A 22,474-nucleotide genomic window follows, 5' to 3' on the forward strand; every position below is an offset into this window, starting at 1 on the left:
ATTAAGAGTTCAGATAATTCAAAGCACGTATTTCAGAATAGCATATGTATCTCCAGCCTGCCAGCTTTGAAATTTTTAATTGTTTGTAATTTAGAAGTCATTATTTCAAATTCTGCAAATAAAATGTCATGTTTTATATTGTATTATTTCCAATGTAAAGTAAATGTGGCTACACTGTAGTCTTCAACATTCTCCACAAACATCAAAAACCACTCCTGCCAAAAAGTCCACCGAAATTTGTAATTCCCAAGCCAAGTAATAAAAAAGGAGTGAAAAGTGTTCTAGATTCCTTCTTTTCAATGTGCATATCGGTACCACTGGGGTAGGGTGAGACTCTATTCCTAGGTAGCTCCCAGATGGTGATGATGCTATGCTGGAGCACAGGCTATTTTCTGAATAGAAAGGGCCAACATTCATTCTCAAGACTTCCATTTCCGGCCGGGCGCCGTGGCTCACACCTGTAATCCCAGCACTGTGGGAGGCCGAGGCGGGTAGATCACGAGGTCAGGAGATCGAGACCGTCCTGGCTAACATGGTGAAACCCCATCTCTACTGAAAATACAAAAAATTAGCCGGGCGTGGTGGAGGGCGCCTGTAGTCCTGGCTACTCGGGAGGCTAAGGCAGGAGAATGGTGGGAACCTGGGAGGCAGAGCTTGCAGTGAGCCGAGATCGCGCCACTGCACTCCAGCCTGGACAACAGAGCAAGACTCCCTCTCAAAAAAAAAAAAAAAAAGACTTCATTTCCTTGTTATCTTATAGAAAGTTTCAATTTTATCAGTGACCTCAGACTGAGCATGAGTTGTAACAAAGTATACTTTAAGTCTACTCTGGTCTACAATGCTTGCAGCCAGGTGTGGTGGCTCACACCTGTACTCCAAACACTTTGGGAGGCAGAGGCGGGCAGATAACTTGAGGTCAGGAGTTCCAGACCAGCCTGGCCTACACGGTGAAACCCTGTCTCCACTAAAAATACAAAATCTAGCCAAGCATGGTGGTGGTGGGTGCCTGTAATCCCAGCTACTTGGGAGGCTGAGGCAGGAGAACTGCTTGAACCCGGGAAGTGGAGGTTGCAGTGAGCCAAGACTGCGCCGCTGCACTCCAGCCTGGGCAACAGAGACTCCGTCTCAAAAAAAAAAAAGACACATGTATCAGGAAAAATAGTCTCAGATTTTAGAAATACTATGCTTTTTTTGTTGTGTAGCATCTGGGAGAGCACAGTTACCACATCAAATATTTCTGCAGGAATACATATAAATTTTCAGTAAATGTCACACATAGAACATAAATAATCTCACATCAGTTAAGATCAGTTTTTTTTGCCAAATTGAGTCTTGGTGTCAAATGCAAAATTTGTCAGAGATTTTAAAATTTCTAAATTATGGATAAGATTTTAGACAGGTATAACAAAATAATAACCTAGCAGCCCAGAATAATTTTTAACAAGGATATTTGGCTTAAAGTTATTACAGTATTCTCTTAAACAGCCAAAACAGGAGATTATATCTAAATTTGAGAGTAGTAAAAGGTTTGATTTTTATCACCAATGAGTATAACCATAAGACCCCCAACTCCTAAGAAAATTTCAAAACCTACCTTTAGTAAACAACACTTCCAAAATTCCATACAGGACTGTTAGCAAAAGAACAAATAAACAAAAAGACCCCACCAACCATGTTATCCCCGTAGAAATAAAACAGCATTGAGGAATGCCTTACTCAGTTCTCAGGGTAGTACTTCTGATACTAAATGGACTTGTTGGTCTTTTTTTGTTGTTGTTTTTGTTTTAAGTCTCACAATATCACCCAGGCTGGAGTGCAGTGGCAGTATCTTGGCTCACTGCAACCTCTGCCTCCTGAGTTCAAGGGATCCTTCTGCCTCAGACTTCCAAGTAGCTGGGATTACACGCATGCGCTGCCCTACCCAGGTAATTTTTTTGTATTCTTAGTAGAGACAGGGTTTCAACCACATTGGCCAGGCTGGTCTCGAACTCCTGGCCTGAAGTGATGTGCCCACCTTGGCCTCCCAAAGAGCTGGCATTACAAGCATGAGCCACCATGCCAGGCCTCTAAATATGTTTAGTATTAAAATAGTTAATTTATTAAATGTTTTTGGTGGGATAATTGTGGTTAAGTCCTAATTCTTTTTAAAATACACACTGAAATATCTACAGATGAAATATATCAAGAATTTGCTTCAAAATAACATGGGAAGGGGGTGGATGGGGAGATGCAGATACAAACAAAAAGACTGGCCAAGGATTATTAAAGTGAGACAAGTACATGGAAGTTCATTATACTATTCTCTTTTGTGTATGTGAAATTTTTTCACAATTAAAAGATAGCACCAGCCGGGTGCAGTTGCTCACACCTGTAATCCCAGCACTTTGGGAGGCCGAGGCCGGCAGATCACAAGGTCAAGAGATCAAGACCATCCTGGCCAACATGGTGAAACCCCATCTCTACTAAAAATACAAAAATTAGCCGGGCGTGGTGGCGCGTACCTGTAATCTCAGCTACTCAGGAGGCTGAGGCAAGGGAATCGCTTGAACCTGGGAGGTGGAAGTTGCAGTGAGCCGGGATCGCACCACTGCACTCCAGCCTGGCAACAGAGCAAGACTCTGTCTTTTAAAACAAAAAAAAAAAAAGACTGGCCAGGCGCAGTGGCTCACGCCTGTAATCCCAGCACTTTGGGAGGCCAAGGCAGGTGAATTATGAAATCAGGAGATCAAGACCATTATGGCCAATATGGTGAAACCCCATCTCTACTAAAAAAAAAAAAAAAAAAATACAAAAAATTAGCCGGATGCCTGTAGTCCCAGCTACTCCAGAGGCTGAGGCAGTAGAATGGCATGAACCCAGGAGGCGGAGCTTGCAGTGAGAGAAATCACGCCACTGCACTCCAACCTGGGTGACAGAGCTAGACTCCATCTCAAAAAAAAAAAAAAATAGCACCAAAGATGTGCATGCACCTGAAAACAAAAATTACATGTGAATCTCAAACTATACACAGAAATATAAACAACATTGTATCAATGTTTCACTCAAAATCTATCAACATTTTTACTATTCAACTTAAAAACTTAGCAAACCCTTCAGAATAATACAGGGTCAAATCTTAAAGCAAAAGATCCAAAGTAATTCACAAAACTAGAAATTAAGTATTAGTGGCCACTAACACTGCCAATAAATTGCTAAACTTATTAGCTTCTGGAGAGCAAACTTAAGAACTTTTTAAAATGTGCGGCCAGGCGCGGTGGCTCAGGCCTGTAATGCCAGCACTTTGGGAGGCTAAGGCGGGCAGATCACGAGGTCAGCAAATCGACACCATCCTGGCTAACATGGTGAATCCCCGTCTCTACTAAAAAAAAAATAAAAAAATTAGCTGGGCGTGTTGGCACGCGCCTATAGTCCCAGCTACTCAGGAGGCTGAGGCAGGAGAATGGCATGAACTCGGGAGAGGGAGCTTGCAGTGAGACCACGCCACTGCACTCCAGCCTGGGCTAGAGTGAGATTCCGTCTCAAAAAAAAAAAAAAAAAAGTGCATACTCTGCCCACCTCCCCCACCTCCCCGGCAAAAAAGTAAAATGTCCATACCCTTGAATAATTACATTTCTGGGGCTTAAATGTAAGAAAATAAAGATATGCACAACTGTAGTTTTGACTGTCCAAAGCTTTGTTTACAAAAGAAAAAATGGGGAAGAGTAAAACAGTGTATTGGTAAAATAAAATACAGTACAAGTATACAATATACCATGTAGTATTATAGAGTATATAATACTATGTAACTACTACAAATTTTTCAGAGATCTGTATCTACTAACATAAGCTATTCAGGTTAAATTTAAAATTATTACTTAAATATATATGCTGTATGACAGTGCTTTTTGAAGTTTATATAAGCCCCAAAAAGCCTGGAAGAACCACCCAAATGTTATCTTTGGATAGTTGTATTTTCTAAAAATATTCTATGAGCATGTATTACTTTATTGGGATCAAACGTAAGATAAAGATGAGGTACCTCCTCTCACAAATCCACATCAATCTTCAGTCACTTGACTAGTATTCCTTTTCAAAGGAGTAATAAAACTCCATTTTAGCAAGGTGCGGCGGCTCACGCCTATAATCCCAGCACTTTGGGAGGCCGAGGCGGGCGGATTGCCTGAGGTCGCAAGTTCGAGACCAGCCTGGCCAGCATGGTGAAACCCTGTCTCTTGTAAAAATACAAAAATTTGCCAGGCGTGGTGGCAGGCGCCTGTAATCCCAGCTACTCGGGAAGCTGAGGCAGGAGAATCACTTGAATCCGGGAGGCGGAGGTTGCGGTAGGCGGAGGTTGCGGTGAGCCAAGATCGTGCCATTGCACTCCAGCCTGGGCAACAGAGCGAGACTCTAGTCTCAAAAAACAAAACAAAACAAAAAAAAAACAGAAAAACTACATTTTAAACAGCATAGCCATAACTCTAGCATGAATTCCACAAACTTAAGGGTAATAGCACGAGAAAACTTTTCTTCTCGCTCTGAAGCTAGAAAACCCACTTATGTGAAGATTTTATTTAAAGGATCAATATAGGGAGTGACAATGCATTAGGAATAGTTTATCCTCTTCAGAATACCTATTTTAGTTAGAGGACTGGAGGAAAATTTTTGTTCAAAATGTACTCTACTAAACTACTCCTAAATGTTATTCAAGACTAGCCAGAAAAGCCTAAATCTGGTTCAATGAACTCCTGGAGTTTTTTCAGTTTTAAAATCAACTTAGGAGCCATAGGTCAATATAATTAGAAAACAGGAAGAATATTTCAGACTGGTAAAGTCAGAATCAGATTAGGTAGAAATAATAAAAAAAAAAGTTCTCTAATTCACTCTACCTCTTACAAATAGCCATGCTTTCTCAGTAGAGAATACATATTTTTAAAATGGTCAAGCTCTCCCAAATGTTGATACAGGCAACATGGTAGTCTATGTGCTCAAATGCTAACTCGACTCTATCACAGCTAAACCTTTTAAAGCAGTTTCTTCAACTATTAACACTGCTTACTAAACCCCTATTACACAGACTAGCTATGCTATTTATGCCCACACAGAATCACAAGAGTTGATGTACATTTTTAAGCTTTTTAATTAGAAGGAAAATACTACCACATTGATCATTATAATACTCAGTCTTAAGCACATAGTACACAAGTTTCAAATCTCCTAAATCCCACTTCTTGCCCAGAGGCAATCAATGTTAATTGTTTGGCATATGTATTTCTGGACATATCTCTTAAGTCTTTACATAGAAAAAAACAAATTCCACAGTTGGTGATAAGTGCTAAAGAGTATTTAGGAGAAGGGGAGCTTAAAGCACTAAATAAGGGAAGACACATCACTAAGGGGGTAGCTTCTGAGTAAAAAATCTCAGAGGAACTGAGGAACCAAACTGTATGAGTCAGAGAAAATTCCAAGGAAAAGTCCTAAAGTGGAAACATATCCAATGTGTTCAATACAGTTAAGAAGGCCAGTGTGGCTGAAGCACAGTATATTAACAGCAAGGGAAGGGACACAACAAATCACGTGGGATGCCCTGTAAATCACAGAAAAATTTTGACTTCAATGCTGAAAAAGGCAGCCATTAGGTTGTTTGTTTTCAGGCAAAACATTTTTCAATGGCCAGGCGTGGTGGATCACGCCTGTAATCCCAGCACTTTGGGGAGGCGGAGGCGGGCACATCACAAGGTCAAGAAATCGAGACTATCCTGGCCAACATGGTGCAACCCTGTCTCTACTAAAAATAAAAAAAAAATTAGCTGGGCTTGGTGGCTGGTGCCTGTAATCCCAGCTACTTGGAAGGCTGAGGCAGGAGAACTGCTTGAACCCGGGAGGCAGAGGTTGCGGTGAGCCGAGCTCACACCACTGCACTACAGCCTGGGCAAAGAGAGCGAAACTCCATCTCCCCAAAAAAAAAAAAATCCTTCAAACAATACATTTTAGGATCAATCTAGCTATCACTTTTAAGAACAAAACTAGTGGGGAGGGACAAAAGAAATACAAACCTCTTATATATAATAATGCACAGGAGACAAGGGTGGCTTGAAATTGGACCAAGTGTCGACAATATGAGTAGTGGTATATTTTGAAGAGCTGACAGCATTTTTTCTTTTTTTTTTTTGTGATAGGGTCTTGCTCTATCACGCAGGCTGGAGTGCAATGGTGCGGGTGCGATCTCGGCTCACTGCAACCTCTGCTTCCTGGGCTCAAGCGATTCTCATGCCTGTCTCTCAAGTAGCTGGGACTACAGACACTTGCCACCACTCCCGGCTAATTTTTGTATATTTTTGAAGAGACAGGGTTTCACCATGTTGCCCAGGCCAGTCTCAAACCCCTGAGCTCAAGCGATGCGCCTCCCTCAGCCTCCCAAAGTGCTGGGATTACAGGCCTGAGCTACCACACCTGGCCAACATGATTTCCTAATAGGCCAAAGGTGAGAAGAATAAAAGTCAAGGATGGCTAGCCAAAATCTTTGGCCCAAGAGACACAAAAATTGTTTCATTAACTGAAAACGGCAAAAGTACACAGACTGGTTTGAGGCATGAACATCAGGAGCACAGTTTTGCACTTTTAAGCTGACATATTGGATATTCAACAGAGTTGTCATGCAGGTAAACTGAATTGGTATGACATTCGAAAGAAAAGTATAGGCTGTTGATCTTAAGTGTCGAAATCAGCTTATAGGTGGTATATTACATCATGAATGAATCTGAATGAAATTGGACCCAGAGTGTGGACAGAAAAGAGAAGTGGAAGGACTGAACCATGGGGCACTCCAACAGAAAGAAGTTTAACATGTAACAGAAACATGTTACAAAAACCTGGAAGCAAAGTAAAAAAAAATAAAAACGTTTCAAGGAAGAGATCTGGTTAAATGGAACCAACAGGTCAAGTGAGATGAGGATTGAAAAAGGACCCCTGGGCTTAGTTAATGCATCCGTCTCCGTGGTTCTTTTTTAATCATAAATAATTTTTTTCCAACTGAAGTTCACTTCTGTTTTATAAGTCTTAAAAAAAAAAAGATAGCTCACTTTTGTTTTTTTACTTTAAGAGATAGGGTCTCACTCTTGTCACCCAGGCTGGAGTACAGTGGCGCAATCATAACTCACACTGACCTCAAACTCCTGAACTCAATTAATTCTACCGCCTCGCCTCCCAGGGAGCTACACTACAGCTGTGTGCCACCACGCCCAGCTTTTTGTAGACAGGCTCTTGCTATGTTGCCAGACTTTCCTGGCCTTAAGCTATCCTCCAACTTCAGCCTCCCAAAGTGCTGGGATTATAGGCATAAACTGCTGCATCTGGCCTAAAGCTCACTTTTAAAATGTGCTTGCTTCCCTATTAACAATGCCATCACAACCATGGTAACATTTTAACAAGATACATCTACCTAAACAATTTACTACCTTGCACATATACACATCTTTAAGCCATTTAAGGTGTTGGGAATTCAAGGGCAAAAATATAAACATATTTAGTTTTAAAATTTTAATAATAAAAGTCCAAAGTTGTTCTTTGGAACTTTAACCAAACTAAAATCTGTTTTTCTAGAATGCTCAGCCGGACACAGTGGCTCACGCCTGTAATCCCAGCAATTTGGGAAACCGAGGTGGGCGGATCACGAGGTCAGGATTTCTAGACCAGCCTGGCCAACATGGTGAAACCCCATCTCTACTAAAATATAAAAATTAGCTGGGTGTGGTGGTGCATGCCTGCAATCCCAGCTACTCAGGAGGCGGAGGCACAAGAATCGCTTGAACCCAGGAGGCGGAGGTTGCAGTGAGCCAGAGATCATGCCACTGCACTCCAGCCTGGTGACAGAGAGAGACTATGTCTCAAAAAAAAAAAAAGTTCAACATATCAAAGTGACGAAAGGAGTCTACTATCATTAAGTGTTGAAATCTGCACCCTTAATCCCAGGGTTGAATCCATGCTAAACCACTAAAGCAGTTTAACTTTAGGCAAGTTATTTAAATTCTGTACTCCAATATTCTCACCTCTAAAACATGAATAACAGTATCTACTCCTACTCAAGGTTTTGATGATTAAGTTAACACAAACTCACAACTTTAACAGTGGTGGACATAGTCAAGTGTTTAGAATACTTCCATAAGAGAAATTAATGTCCTGCTACTTTTTTCTGCCAAATCAGAAAGCCATTATATGACCCAACAAGGTATCAGAAATAATTAGTAATTTCCTGGAGCCTCATCAGTTCTCAACCTATCTTACTCAGACTGATTTTGCTCATTAATACACCCAATAAAAACTCATTTGAAAAACCAGGGCAAGTTATTGTTAGGCCTGGGATGATTATTTTCTTCAAGAGATTGAGACAGTGGCCTACTCTAATAGGTCTCCAAACTTACTGCCCTACTTGCCCTCTTAGTTCTCATCACTAATATTCCCTACGCAACAGAAGATAAACGAGACCTCTTCTTCAAAATCCTTCAATAGATTCTACTTGTGCCCAAGACAGGATCTTAAACAAGACCCTCTAAGGTCCCGTGCTATGAAATGTTTGGTGCTTGCCTACCTCTCTAACTCCATCCCTCATCTATGTATTCTTGGTAATTATTTTCCAGTATTATTTCTTACTTGGAGGCCAAGTCTTGTTCCCCCTCATTATCTGTGCTTTCACATATGGTTTTCTTACAGAATGAGCTTCACCATTAGCTACTTCCACGTAGCTAAGCTTCCCTGGCAGCATCCCCCAAATTCCATGTTCTAATTTTGGTTCCCTTGCCATCTTCTCATCCACGCTGTTCTTTTCCTTCATCGATCCTTACCGTGAAAAGTGCCATTTACTTTGTTTCTTCCCTCAATGATCTATAATATCTAAGAGGGCAGGGGACATGTTTTGTTCATCCCTATATGCCCAAACCTAATGATTTTCAAATAGTACTCAGATACTTAATAAAACATCTTGTACTTGAATGTTCCTTGAACACCTCCAAGATGTTTAAAATATTCTTTTTCCCACCCTCAAACTATAATCTGCTCCCTTCATTCATTCCCCAATATCTATCCCTATCCCAGAAGCTAGAAACCAGCAATCATGCCAAATCTGTGTTCTTGTCCACCTTATCACATCCGTCCTGAGATGCTCCTAATTTTACCTCCTAATCTCTAATCTCATAGCATTACCTTTGTCCAAGCCAGGTCGTTATTCTTCCTTGGATTTTAATATCTCCTTTATTAATCTCCTACTTCCAATCTCATTTCCTCTACACCATTTCCATACTGTTATTAGAAAGACATTCCTAAAAATTAAAATCTTCCAGGAGTTTTTGAGACCAGCCTGGGAAACAAAATGAGACCTGTCTCCACCAAAAAAAAAAAAACAATAAAAAATAGTCAGGTGTTGTGGTGCATGTCTGTAATCCCAGCTATACAGGAGGCTGAGGCCAGAGGATAGCTTGAACCCAGGGGGTCAAGGCTGCAGTGAGCCTTGTTAATGTCACTGCAGTCCAGCCTGGGTGACAGAACAAGACCCTGTCTCAAAAAATAAAAATAAAAGGAAAATCTGATGTCACTTTCCAGTTTAGAGTATTTCTAAAATGGCTCAACATTGGTTTCTGGATAAAATATAAATTCCTTGGCATGTATGGCAATCAAACTTTTATTCTCTGGCCCTAAGATTCATTTCAGTACACTACCTCTCTTAAAAGGATCCCGTCGGCCAGGCACAGTGGCTCACGCCAGTAATTCCAACTTTGGGAGGCCAAGGTGAGCTGATCTCAAGGTCAGGAGTTCAAGACCAGCCTCGCCAAGATGAAACCCCGCCTCTACTAAAAATATAAAAATTAGCCAGATAGCCGGGCGCGGTGGCTCATGCCTGTAATCCCAGCACTTTGGGAGGCCAAGGCAGGTGGATCACGAGGTCAGGAGATCCAGACCATCCTGGCTAACAAGGTGAAACCCCGTCTCTACTAAAAATACAAAAAATTAGCCAGGTGTGGTGGTGGGCGCCTGTAGTCCCTGCTACTCAGGAGGCTGAGGCAGGAGAATGGCGTGAACCTGGGAGGCAGAGCTTGCAGTGAGCCGAGATCGTGCCACTGCACTCCAGCCTGGGCAACAGAGCAAGACTCCATCTCAAAAAAAAAAAAAAAAAATTAGCTGGGCATAGTGGCAGGTGCCTGTAATCCCAGGTACTCAGGAGGCTGAGACAGAGAACTGCTTGAAACCAGGAGGCAGAGGTTGTGGTGAGCCAAGATGACACCACTGCACTCCAGTCTAGGTGACAGAGCGAGACTCCGTCTTATTTAAAAAAAAAAAAAAAAAATCCTTTTATGTGATTAAGGTAGAAGGGATAAATTTATAAATTTAAAGTTATAAATAAAAATAATAAAAAAAGGATTCCCTGACCTCTCAGGGTTAGTTAGGTAACCATTTCTGCATGCTTTCTTTTTTTAAAAAGAGATGGGGTCTCGCTGGGTGCGGTAGCTCACACCTGTGATCCCAAAACTTCAGGAGGCTGAGGCGGGTGGATCACCTGAGGTCAGGAACTTGAGACCATCCTGGCCAACATGGCATCTCTACTGAACCCTGTCTCTACTAAAAATAGAAAAATTTAAGGCCAGGTGCGGTGGCTCATGCCTGTAATTCCAGCACTTTGGGAGGCCGAGGCGGGCAGACCATGAGATCAGGAGTTTGAGACCAGCCTGGCCAACATGGTGAAACCTCGTCACTACTAAAAATACAGAAATTAGCCGTGCATGGTGGTCCGTGCCTGTAGTCTCAGCTACTCGGGAGGCTGAGGCAGGAGAATCGCTTGAACCCGGGAGGTGGAGGTTGCAGTGAGCCAAGATGGCACCACTGCACTCCAGCCTGGGAAACAGAGCAAGACTGTCTCAAAAAAAAAAAAAAAAAAAAAAAAAAAAACGATGGGGTCTCATTATGTTGCCCAGCCTGGAGTGCAGTGGATAATCACATCACACACTACAGTCTCTCAAATCCTGGGCCAAGGGACCCTCCTGCCTCAGCCTTCCAATTAGTTGTGACTACAGGCTTACAGGCAGGTACCAACGCCCCCAGCTTATTTTGGCATGCTTCTATAGGATATGTGTTTACCTCTCATCATATATGGACATTATTTCATTCATGTGTCTCCCTCACTAAGCTGCGAAGCCCTTAAACATAATAAACTATTTTTTATATCCCCAAACACAACATGTCCCATAAAAATAATAAATTTGTAGAATTAACAAGGAATAAATCAAACTGAACCTATAGTGAACAGCTTCCATACACTGACAGCAGCAAAGAAGAAAAAATAGCTCTCATACAATAGAGAGCATCAATAAAACTTGCACCTATTTAAAAAATAAAAAGATTCCCATTCTTTTTCTAGATAATTTCCAGGAATCTTTTGCTTTTTCTCCCATTCTGTTTTGAGTGTACCTTTGGTGTTCACTTTAACTAGATTTCACTTTTCATCCGAGTATGGTATAAGGGGGCAAGTTTGTGATTTACCCTAGTACAACAGTACCGAATATGCCTTCAAAAAATTATCCCAGGTTAGGTGCAGTGGCTCATGCCTGTAATGTCAACACTTTGGGGTGTCAAGGCAGGAGGATCGCTTGAGCCCAGGAGTTCAAGACCAGCCTAGACAACACAGCGAGACCCTGTCTCTACAAAAAATAGAAATATTTTAAAATAAAATCTAATTATCTCCCAGCTTGAAACCTATCAGAGCAACTCTAAAATGGTTATCAAAACATTTTGCTGCAGTGAGTTAAATACTACGGGTTGCTAAACTTCTCTTTGGCTGTCCACATCTTTACTAATCTCTACACCATTCCTGTGAATAACACAGAATACACTCCTTCTTATCATCAGAACACATTAGAGTTCCTAATCTAGCATTAGAACTCTATGAATTCACATTAGAATTCCCAAAATCTAGCTGGGTCTTGAGTCACCACTGTAAAAGGGGTCAGCCTTAGATGGTTCCTGATTTGGATGTAGAGGTTAAACAGATTTCCCTGCTTTGTGAGGTCAAAAAGCCTACCTTTTTTCAAATTTTTAAAAACCCTCCAGTGAGACAGCATTTTAATATTATGTTGTATCTCCTATGGTTTGACTCTTGTGAAATATTAATGAGATAAAAACAGTCTAAATAGAATATAATCCAAAAATGTCACAAACCCAAGGAATATGTTAAATGACAGAAAATGTTTACTGATTTGTAATAATCTAAAAAAAAGGACTCCCCAATATGTTGTCTTGTTGCTAATCATTAAAACAAGCCACTTTCATTTTAAACTTCAGCTGCTCTTTCCAAGTATCCAAAATGTTCTAATCAGCCGAAGTTAATTAGCAACTCATATTATTCCATTAGTTTACAAATAACTGAGGTGGTCCCCCTTGGGAAACACCTCAAGATGCACACACAAAAGGCTTAATCCAAACACTTCCAGATGCTATGACCTATACACATCAGCTAAACTGTTAAACGGGTTTATTTCCTAGTCTTTGTAATGAATCCAAGTGGACCTCACACCTCTTACCATCACCCAGGAAGGGTGTGCATCTGTTCCGAAGGCCCCCCTGGCTCCAGGTCATCCTGGCTGCTGCTGCTCCAGGCTGGGCATCCATGTTGCTGCAGCTTGTGGTTTGTGAGGGGTAGTGTACAGGAAAAGCAGGATGGGATTTCAAGGGAAACAGGAGGAAGATGGCTTTCAGGGAAAATGCCATCACGATCATAAGTGTTAAGTAGTACCACACACATTTTATTGCAGCACAGTTTAAAAATTTAACAAATGAAAGATTAAAAATAAAAAAACAAAAATAAAAAAAATTAAAAATACAGACGTCCAGAGATGCTCTAAAACAGTTAAGTTAAAGATCAGGAAAAATAAGGTCATAGACTTAACAGCCAGTAAAATTCTTTTCAGTGTGGGGAAGGGGATGAGGGCAAGGGTGGGGTTGGGAGAGAAAAGGTTTACGTGATCAAACCACTTAAAAATACTAATGCCTTCGCTTTCTCTCCCAAGATGCAAAACTCCAAAGTCAATCAGGAGGCCGGAGAAATTCTTAGAAACATTCAGAAAAACTCGATTTTAATCCGGTTAAAAATCATCAGTGTCATTATCATCATCATCATCACCATCATAAGTATTAATATAATAATAATAAGTAATAGTAACTAGTAACAACAATAAAAAGGAAATCAGCGGAAAGTCAGGAAAAATGTTAAAAAAAAATTGGAATAACTTACTGTAGCTGAAGATCAAAAAAATCTCACTGTAAAAAAACAAAAATAAAAATAGCCCAGATTAGAAAAACGGGAGGTGCAAAAATGTCAAGTCAGTAAAGTTCATTTCTTTTCTCTTTCCAAAAGCAGTTTCCACAAAAACCGCAAGGATAAAGTTTTCAGTAGCAGACAAGCAAAGCCCTTTCCACATCATCAATCAATCTTAAAAATACACGAGGAAGTAGAGAGGTCAGTTTATGAGAGGCTAAAAGGCTCCTCCTCCTCTAACCCAACTGCTGCAGAAAAAATAGAAATAGAAATTTTAAAAATTACATCTTAAATCCAGGTCCCGGTTTTGGAAACAATTAAAAAAAAAAACACCTGTACATTTGCCGTAGTGCACACCAAGTTGCATCATTATGTTTAAAATGTCTTTATAAAATCAGTTTTGGAATGGAATGTGTGTGTTCTGGAAGGGTGGGGAAGGGAGGTTAAAATCAAAGCTGAGCTCCAGTGAGTAGGGATGGGGTTCGCCTTGCTGCCCTGTGAAAGGAGAAGGGACAGATTGAGTCAGAGTTCCTCAGAAATGTTGTGCCCTAAACCCCCAAGACAGAAACATCTGTCTACTGCAGCTAACACATTTTGGTAAAGCATTAACATTCCACTGGGATGGGATAGCCTCCATAGAATCACCTCTACCAGTGACTGTCTTCACAATTCTTCAACATCAATAGATGACTAAAATTAACTAAATTCATGTCAATATGCCCTTGAGGGTCTCAAAAAGAGTATATCCCAAATGTTCATCTTGATAATGAGCAGTTTGGGCAAATACAGAAAAACCGGGCCAACAAATAGAGATGAAATAGTGAGCAAATGTCAAATATTGAGATTATAAAACCTAAGCAGATTCATGGGTTTTAAACTTAAAGTCCGTGGAGTTTTTGCTATGAGTAATAGACTGAAGGTGAATGGCCTACCATGAAGATCTATACTAGAGATGACTCATTATTCTCAAAACCAGTGAGTGATCAAACCACAAGACCTAATAGGTTCTACTGTTAGGGGAAAAGATGTTTTAAATAAGGAGCACATTATTCCACTCACTGACAAAACGAAAATACAGATGGAATAAAAAAAGACTATTATGGCTACTGAATATTTAAGGTCATAAAATAGGTGAAAAAAATTAAGGTCCTTATGTTAATACTTTTGTTTCTGTAGTCCACTATTTACTATGTAACGTGTAAAGCTAATTTCAAGTTATGGATTCTAAAAATCTGGTACATAATACCACCCTAAAATAATTTCCATGACAAACTGGTTGTTTCATCAGCTAAAATAGGAACTGCAATTAGACTGTAGTTCCTTGTGCAAACAATGAACTAGCTGCACTCACGGTTCAATTTAGCCATGAGGTCTTATTCTCCTTTGTAAATTTGAGGAAATTAAAATATTTTAAGGCCAAGTGTGGTGGCTCACACCTGTAATCCCAACACTTTGGGAGGCCGGGGTAGAGCATGGCTTGAGCTCAGTAGTTTGAGACCAGCCTGGGAAACATGACGAGACTTTATTAAAAACAAAAAACATTAGCAGGGTGTGGTAGCCTGAAATCCCAGCTACTTAGCAGTCTGAGGAGCGAGGATCACTTGAGCCCAGGAGTTCGAGGCTGCAGTGAGCTCTGATCACGCCACTGCACTTCAGCCAGGCCAGAGAGAGACCCTGTCTCAAAAAAACAATTTTTAATTGAGTTTTTAGAAGTGTTCCTTGAGCCAACTATACATGAATGACTACAGCAGCAACAAGTACCATAAATTTTTAAAAAGAACAGTGTAGGAATGACAGTTAATTTTTACATTTGATGTGTGAAAACTGTATGAATGTACAAATTGCGGAAAAAGTTTGTGAAGAATTGTAAGAAATATACATCTGAATGTTCTTTTCCTGTTTATGAAATACAGTTATGGTGAAACATTTCATTTTCTTGTTTGGAGCCACAGCCCAAACCTGGTAATCAATTTTCAAGATACATAACTTTATAGCTCAACCACAACCAAATCCTTTGTACAGGTGCCACAAGACATAAGCTTAAAAATAAAGAAAAATGTGAAAAGAAACCAATTCTATCTTTCAATATCAAAAAGCTCAGTATCTCCCAAGATGTTATTTATGTTAAACTGAAGAGCTACCACTCATAAAAAGACCAACTTTAGCACCATTTTCAATCAAGAATATTCCTTGAGGCCAGGCGGCGTGGCTCACACCTGTAATTCCAGCACTCTGGGAGGCTTGGGGCGGGTGGATCACCTGAGCTCAGGAGTTCAAGGCCAGCCTGGCAACATGGCGAAACCCTGCCTCTACCAAAAATACAAAAAATTAGCAGCACTACTCAGCAGGCTGAGGGCACCCCTTGAGCCCGGGAGGCAGAGGTTGCAGTAAGCTGAGATGACACTACTGCACTCTAATCTGGGTGACAGTGTGAGGCTCTCAAAGAAAAAAAGTATCCTTACCTAAAGCTCAAAGATAGTTTTAGAAAAAAAGTATCTCTAGGTTATTCTTTGTCAAAACCTGCCTGAGGTTTGGTTCCCTTCTTCTAAAGGGGTACCTCTCAGAATGAGTGATGCATGAGCATCATCACCTGGAACTTACTAGAAGTGCAAACTCTCAGGGCCCACCCCAGACTTACTTAATTAGAAACCCTGGTGGTAGAGATCATAGCAATCTGTTTTAACTAGCCCTATTGATTCTGGTGTTGGCTAACGTTTGAGAACCACTGTGAAGATTTTAAATTGGGAATCTCTCTATTCCCCAGTTTAGAATCAATTATTATCATTTTTTTGAGATGGGGTCTCACTCTGTCGCCCAGGCTGGAGTGCAGTAGTGCAATGGCTCACTGCAACCTCCACCTCCCAGGTTCAAGCGATTCTCCTGCCTCAGCCTCCCGAGTAGCTGGGACTACAGGCGAGCGCCAGCACGCCAAGCTAATTTTATTTTCAGTAGAGATGGGGGTTTCACCATGTTGGCCAGGCTGGTCTCAAACTCCTGACCTCGTGATCCACCCGCCTCAGCCTCCCAAAGTGCTGGGATTACAGGCATGAGCAGCCACACCCGGCCTTAGAATCAATCCTTTAAACAAAATGCCTGACCTTCCAGGGTACTGTGACAGAATCAAGTTAGAGCACCAAATGTTTTCCTGATACAATATAAATAAATCCAAAAACACATAACCTATGATAGTAAATGTACCAAAGAAACCTTTTTTCCTTTTATGTTAATAAACTCAAAATTTCCAATATCGAGAATACCTGTAGTTATGTTACACCTCAAAGTTCTGGTTCTCACCAATCCTCTAGTAAATCTAGTATGCACAAAACCAAAACCTTCCCATTTCCAATGAGAATACATGAATATGCATATTAAGAGCAAATAATGCTCCCCAGAGACAACTACTAATAAAGTACTTGAAGACTGAAATAATGTGGTTAAGAATAGTAATAATAACTACCAATTTAGAAAACCGGGGCCAGGTGCGGTGGCTCACGCCTGTAATACCAGCACCTTGGGAGGCCAAGGCAGGAGGACTCCCTGAGCTCAGGAGTTCGAGACCAGCCTGGCCAACACGGTGAAACCCCGTCTCTACTAAAAATATAAAAATTAGCCCGGTGCGGTGGCACACGCCTGTAATCCCAGCTACTCGGGAAGCCGAGGCAGGAGAATCGCTTGAACCCGGGAGGCGGAGGTTGCAGTGAACTGAGATTGTGCCACTACATGCACTCCAGCCTAGGGCAACAAGAGTGAGACTCCGTTTCAAAAAAAAACAAAGCAAAACTGCTTTCAATAAAACTCAATCTGTACAGTTTTTAGTCTTCTGGCAACAAAAAATTTGAATTAGAAACTAAAAATTCAAATAGGTTTAAAAAAAAACTCTAAGTCCCCTTATTTGCCTAAGGAGGATGAAAATCTATTTCTCCTAACTCCTAGACAAACTTACTCCCCAGCCAACACCTCTCACATTCAACACTTTATTAAGATTTAATAATTTGCCCCTTAGTCTTTAAAATTAGAGCAACTAGCTATTTTGGAGTTTATTCTTTGCTTGTTTCGCACAGCCATTCCATCCAAAACAAGGTCGAATGCCATGTCAAATCCTCTAGAGATTTAATTACAAACGTAAGCTGTTTAAATTCTCTACAGAAGGAACATCAACCACCAAGTATTCCCGAGAGTGGCACTGGCATGAGGGGGGAAAAAAAGGTCAGAAAACCTGCAACCTGGCCATCCTTCTTCAACTTTTCCCCCTAGCCAATATGAAAATGTTACTAAACGCCTATCTAGTTGAGAACACACCTAGAATTGTGATATAAATACCGTGGCAAACAGTTTCGGATATTAACTCAAAGAATTTTTGGTGCGCTGATATACATACTGACCGGAAGGAACCCATTTTCGAACACCTCAAAGAAAAGTGCCCGTCAATCAATTTCAACTACTATTAACAGTTCTTAAATACTAATTTCTGACATTTCTCCTTGCCAACATTTTTACTTCATGATTTCCCAATTTATTTTTACCCTCACCTCATTTCTAACAGTTCAGCACAATGATAACCTTTAGTTTTAAGTTCCTGTAATAATATAAATGTTTAAGCCTTAAGAAAGGGGTCGCGATGTTTTTGACCCTTATTTTACTTGCTATCAAATAGATTGCCTTACAGATGAATTTCTTACGCTGCAGAATTGGTTTAAACTGTGCTTAACAGCTTTAGTTTTTGTGAGATTAACAGATTGTGAAAAATAAACTTAGCCAAATCTCATGTGAGGATTAAAAAAAGCGATGTCCCAGATAAGTCAATGTGACACTAAAGATCTATACAATTTTTTTAACTTTAAAGTTTTTTATCAAATTTCAGCACCCAGCAAATAATAGGCACTGTTAATATTTGCTTAATATAACGTAGCTGTGAATTTTTGCCCAAGTTTAGGCGGACGGGAAAATTAACGCCAGAATATCCCGAAAATCAAATTTTGTCATCTTACACTTAGGAAGTTACGTTAAAAAATTCTCAAGTCTCGTAGTATTTTTCTTAAGCGCAATTTGGGGATTTCCAGTTACCTCGTGGTTTCCGTCATGAGGTTCTTGGCAAAGATTGCAATACAGTAGTTTTAGAACTATATTAACTAGGTATTCCATTAACTAGGTACAAACCACTCGACTGACCTCGTGGTCAAATTCCTTACTAGTGCTGCTACTGACTTAATATGACCCTAGCAACCAACACTTTTCTGCCTAAGTTTCCGTCTGAGAAAGAGAGTTAATACCTACCTCAAGCAAAGTTCCACTAACTTATATATTTCAAGTGTTTTGTAACCTGCAGATGAAAAGTCAGCTGTAAATATTAATATAGTTATATCACAATATTTCCTTTTACAAATGTAAGTGAAAATAACTACTTCGAGCTCCATCATTTGCTCATAGAGAGAAATAAAATAAAAAGTTATCAGTAAAATGCTAAATCTTTTGTTAAACCTTTCTCGTAGGCCACGCGGCACGATCCAGGATTTAAAGGCTCGCGATACATCTACTTGGTAACCTTCCCCCTTCCCCTCCCCCACTTTTTACATGTAAGAAGAACGGAGGTAATAGAAGGCATCGGCGCTACGTTAACTTCGACTATATTAATGAGCATCACGATCTTCATTTTCATGATCCCGTAGTCCTCGCGGTCGTAGAAAATGAAAGGAAAGCAGCCGTTAACACAGGAAGAGCGAAAAAAGGACATTTTCCCTGGCGATCGTGGCCTAGAGGACACCAGGTTAAACCTATGCAGAGGCTGAGGCCTATAAAACTGCCCCCGGCTTCAACCTAATCCCCCAAAACAAGCAGAATAAATGAGGGCCCGGTTAGTTAGGGGGAAGGATTCCCACATCTTCTCTCCCACACCCCCTCTCGCTTCCCGAAAAACCCAGCGCCTTCCCTGCGTCCGCCCTCTCCACTTACCAAGAAGGGGAGGGAGAAGAGATTCGATTCTGAGTCTCCTACTCCCGGGTTCTGCGCAGAGAAGCCGACTGCTGCTGGAGGTCGGCAACGCGGCCACAACCGCTCAGTCTTCGTCTCTTCACAAAATGGCCCCCGAGTCTCCTCTGCCGCCGAGGCGAAGGCCTAGTCCCCGCCCCATTCCTGAGAATCTTTCTATTGGCTGTGCGTTTTTTCGCTCCCGCTCCTAATTAGACAGTTCAGCCGCTCCTCACAATGATATCCAATCACAATTAGCAGTGGGTTAGACTAAGCAGGAGAATTTCCACATGCGTGAGAGAAACTAGTTTATAACTGGTTAGTTTTCCTGTCATTTATTGCCTGGAGAATGCTTATTGGCTATTGCACGGGACGACCCTCTGGGTGGAAACTCGCCTTTGTATCGCGCACCGTCTCACATCCGGGTATCTGGGAGGCCTGATTGGCGGCCGCGGCGTCCTATCGCTGCCCCTTAGAGTGCCTAGTAGAAGGTCCGCCCAGACCTCGGATTTCCGGCTGCGCGGGGGCGGGGAAAGGGTTGAGGGGCGTAGTTAGGTGACGGGCGCAAAAGACCTGCCCCAGCCCCGGGCCTAGGGGAAAAAAAGCGCGAAATGAAGCCTCCGTTGTGCAATGTGAATAAAGAAAGGACTTTTCTTAAAATGAGGAGGGAGCAGCAGTGACTAGGCCTTGTTAAAGTGTGTAGAAAACTAACCAGCCCTGCAGTTTTTCCAACCCCAGACCCTTTCTCAGTTCCAGATTCGAATGTCAGCTACCTCGTAGACATCTGCTTCTTGGCCTATTAAACCCTTCTTCAGACAACACATGTTCCATCCAAACCCACTGACTTCCTTATTCCTCTCCAATATAAAAAGGAAGTGCAGAATCCTGGCCTCTGGCCCCAGGGCATCTAATATCTTAAGTGCCAGCAAAATTGGCCCATCCCTCCAAATCTGGTCCCTTAATTTCCCTCCTCTTGAAACGGCTTGTCTCCTACCTACCCCCGTCACCTGCCAGTCTCTCTGGTTACATTATAGGAACTGCGCACGCAGTGGGGTAGCATCAGCTCTACTAAGCGAGCGGTTTCTTTTTTCTTTTTTTTTTTTTTTTTTTTTTTTTTTTGAGGCAGAGTCACTGTCGCCCAGGCTGGAGTGCAGTGGCGCGATCTTGGCTCACTGCCACCTCCGCCTCCCGGGTTCAAGCGATTTTCCTGCCTCAGCCTCCCGAGTAGCTGGAACTACAGGTGCACGCCACCATGTCCAGCTAATTTTTGTATTTTTAGTACAGATGGGGTTTCGCCATGTTGGCCAGACTGTTCAGGTGATCCGCCCGCCTCTGCCTCCCAAAGTGATAAGATTATAGGCGTGAGCCACCACGCCAGACCACTTTAAACTATTTTAAAAAGCAAAGACGAAAAATATGGGAGAAAGTATACACTAAAGTGTTAGTAGTGGTTCTCTCCTGGTGGGAAAATTACATGTGATTTTTTTCTTTAACTTCTTTTTTTTCAAACGGAGTCTCGCTTTGTCACCAGCCTGGGGTGTAGTGGCGCCATCTTGGCTCACTGCAACCTCCGCCTCCTAGGTTCAAGCGATTCTCCTGCCTCAGCCTCCCGAGTAGCTGGAACTACAGGTGCGTGCCACCACGCCCAGCTAATTTTTGTATTTTTAGTAGAGACGGGGTTTCACCATGTTGGCCAGGATGGTCTCCATCTCTTGACCTCGTGATCCGCCCACCTCAGCCTCCCTAAGTGCTGGGATTACAGGCGTGACCCACCGCGCCCAGCCTTAAAATCTTATTGTACTTTTCTATATTTTCCAAATCATCTACTTTAAGCAAGTAATCAGAGGGAGAATATCCTACGAGTGCTTAAAGCCTCGACTCAATTGCCACATTGCAATTTATTTAAAATTATCTCATAGCACCGTGGGTAGTTTTACACTCCTCTTCTCTCCCTTCCTGGATGGTAAGATTTTTTGATGGCAGAGTTTAATTCTTACTCTTCAATATATTTTCCTTGTTTACTACCTATTAATAAATTAATAAAATATTAACCATTAACTTTTATTCATCAGGGGAAATTTTTATTTTTCCAGGACAAGCAGATAGACTGTCCTTTTTTTCTCTCTTTCTTTTGAGATGAGGTCTTGTTCTGTTGCCCAGGCTGTAGTGCATTGGCATGATCCCGGATGATTACAGCTTCAACCACCCAGTCTCAAGCAATCCTCCCACCTCAGCCTCTGGAGTAGCTGAGACCACAGGTGTGCACCACCACGCTGGCTAATTTTTTTTTTTATATTTTGTAGAGACAGCGTCTTACCATGTTGCCCAGGCTAGTTTTGAACTCCTGGGCTCAAGCATTCCTCCCTCCTTGGCCTCCCAAAATGCTGGGAGGCACCATGCCAGCCCTGTCTTTTCTTTCTTTTCTTCTTTTTTTTTGAGACAGAGTATCGTTCTGTCGCCCAGGCTGGAGTGCAGTGGCGCAATCTCGGCTCTCACTGCAAGCTCCGCCTCCCCGGGTTCAGGTCATTCTCCTACCTCAGCCTCCCGAGGAGCTGGGACTACAGGCGCCCGCCACCGCGCCCGGCTAAATTTTTTTTGTATTTTTAGTAGAGACGGGGTTTCACCGTGTTAGCCAGGATGGTCTCGATCTCCTGACCTCGTGATCCTCCTGCCTCGGCCTCCCAAAGTGCTGGGATTACAGGCGTGAGCCACTGCGCCAGGCCCTGTCTTTTCTTTGTTGTATGTTTTATGTAGCACTTACTCAGAGAGGCCTGGAGTCTGTCGGGTCTGGTTGACATGTAATTTATGTTATTATTATTACTATTATTTGAGACAGGATCTCACTCTGTCGCCCAGGCTGGAGTGCAGTAGCACCATCAGGGCTCACTGCAACCTCGATCTCCTGGGCTCAAGAGATCCTCCCACCTCAGCCTCCTGAGTAGCTGGGACTACAGGCGTGTGCCACCAGACTCACTAAGTTTTCTAATTTTTGTGGAGATGGGGTTTCACCGTGTTGCCCAGGCTGGTCTCAAATTCCTGTGCTCAAGCAATCCACCGGCCTGGGCCTCCCAAATTGCTGGGATTACAGGCTGACCCACGTCTGGCCTCTTGACTTAAGTAAACAAAACTCTGTCTCAAAAATAAAATAAAATAAAATAAAATTTTATGGAGCTCTCTCGTTTTAGCTAACACTGCTTTATCCTTTTTTTTTTTTTTTTTTTTTTTTTTGAAATGGAA

At 41.8% G+C, this 22,474-nt stretch overlaps 1 protein-coding gene across 21 annotated transcripts in view; it reads right to left on the minus strand.

The window, feature by feature from the left end:
* HNRNPC (heterogeneous nuclear ribonucleoprotein C) overlaps window positions 1-20,326 on the minus strand; it is a 60,712-nt gene extending 40,386 nt beyond the window's left edge. For 2 of the 21 annotated variants that reach the window (XM_055097243.2, XM_063596156.1), the window contains exons 1-3: window positions 19,223-19,420; window positions 13,607-13,768; window positions 13,250-13,275 (exon numbers count right to left, since the gene is read on the minus strand). The gene's annotated coding sequence lies outside the window, so the exon portion shown is untranslated. Of the gene's footprint in view, window positions 1-12,532; window positions 13,276-13,558; window positions 13,769-18,547; window positions 18,594-19,222 lie in introns of all 21 variants that reach the window. The other 19 variants (XM_055097244.2, XM_063596155.1, XM_063596162.1 and 16 more) reach the window with 14 other exon arrangements.
* Window positions 20,327-22,474: the final 2,148 nt, after the last annotated feature.

Source organism: Pan paniscus, chromosome 15 (genome assembly GCF_029289425.2).
Source record: "Pan paniscus chromosome 15, NHGRI_mPanPan1-v2.0_pri, whole genome shotgun sequence".
Classification (NCBI taxonomy): Eukaryota; Metazoa; Chordata; class Mammalia; order Primates; family Hominidae; genus Pan; species Pan paniscus.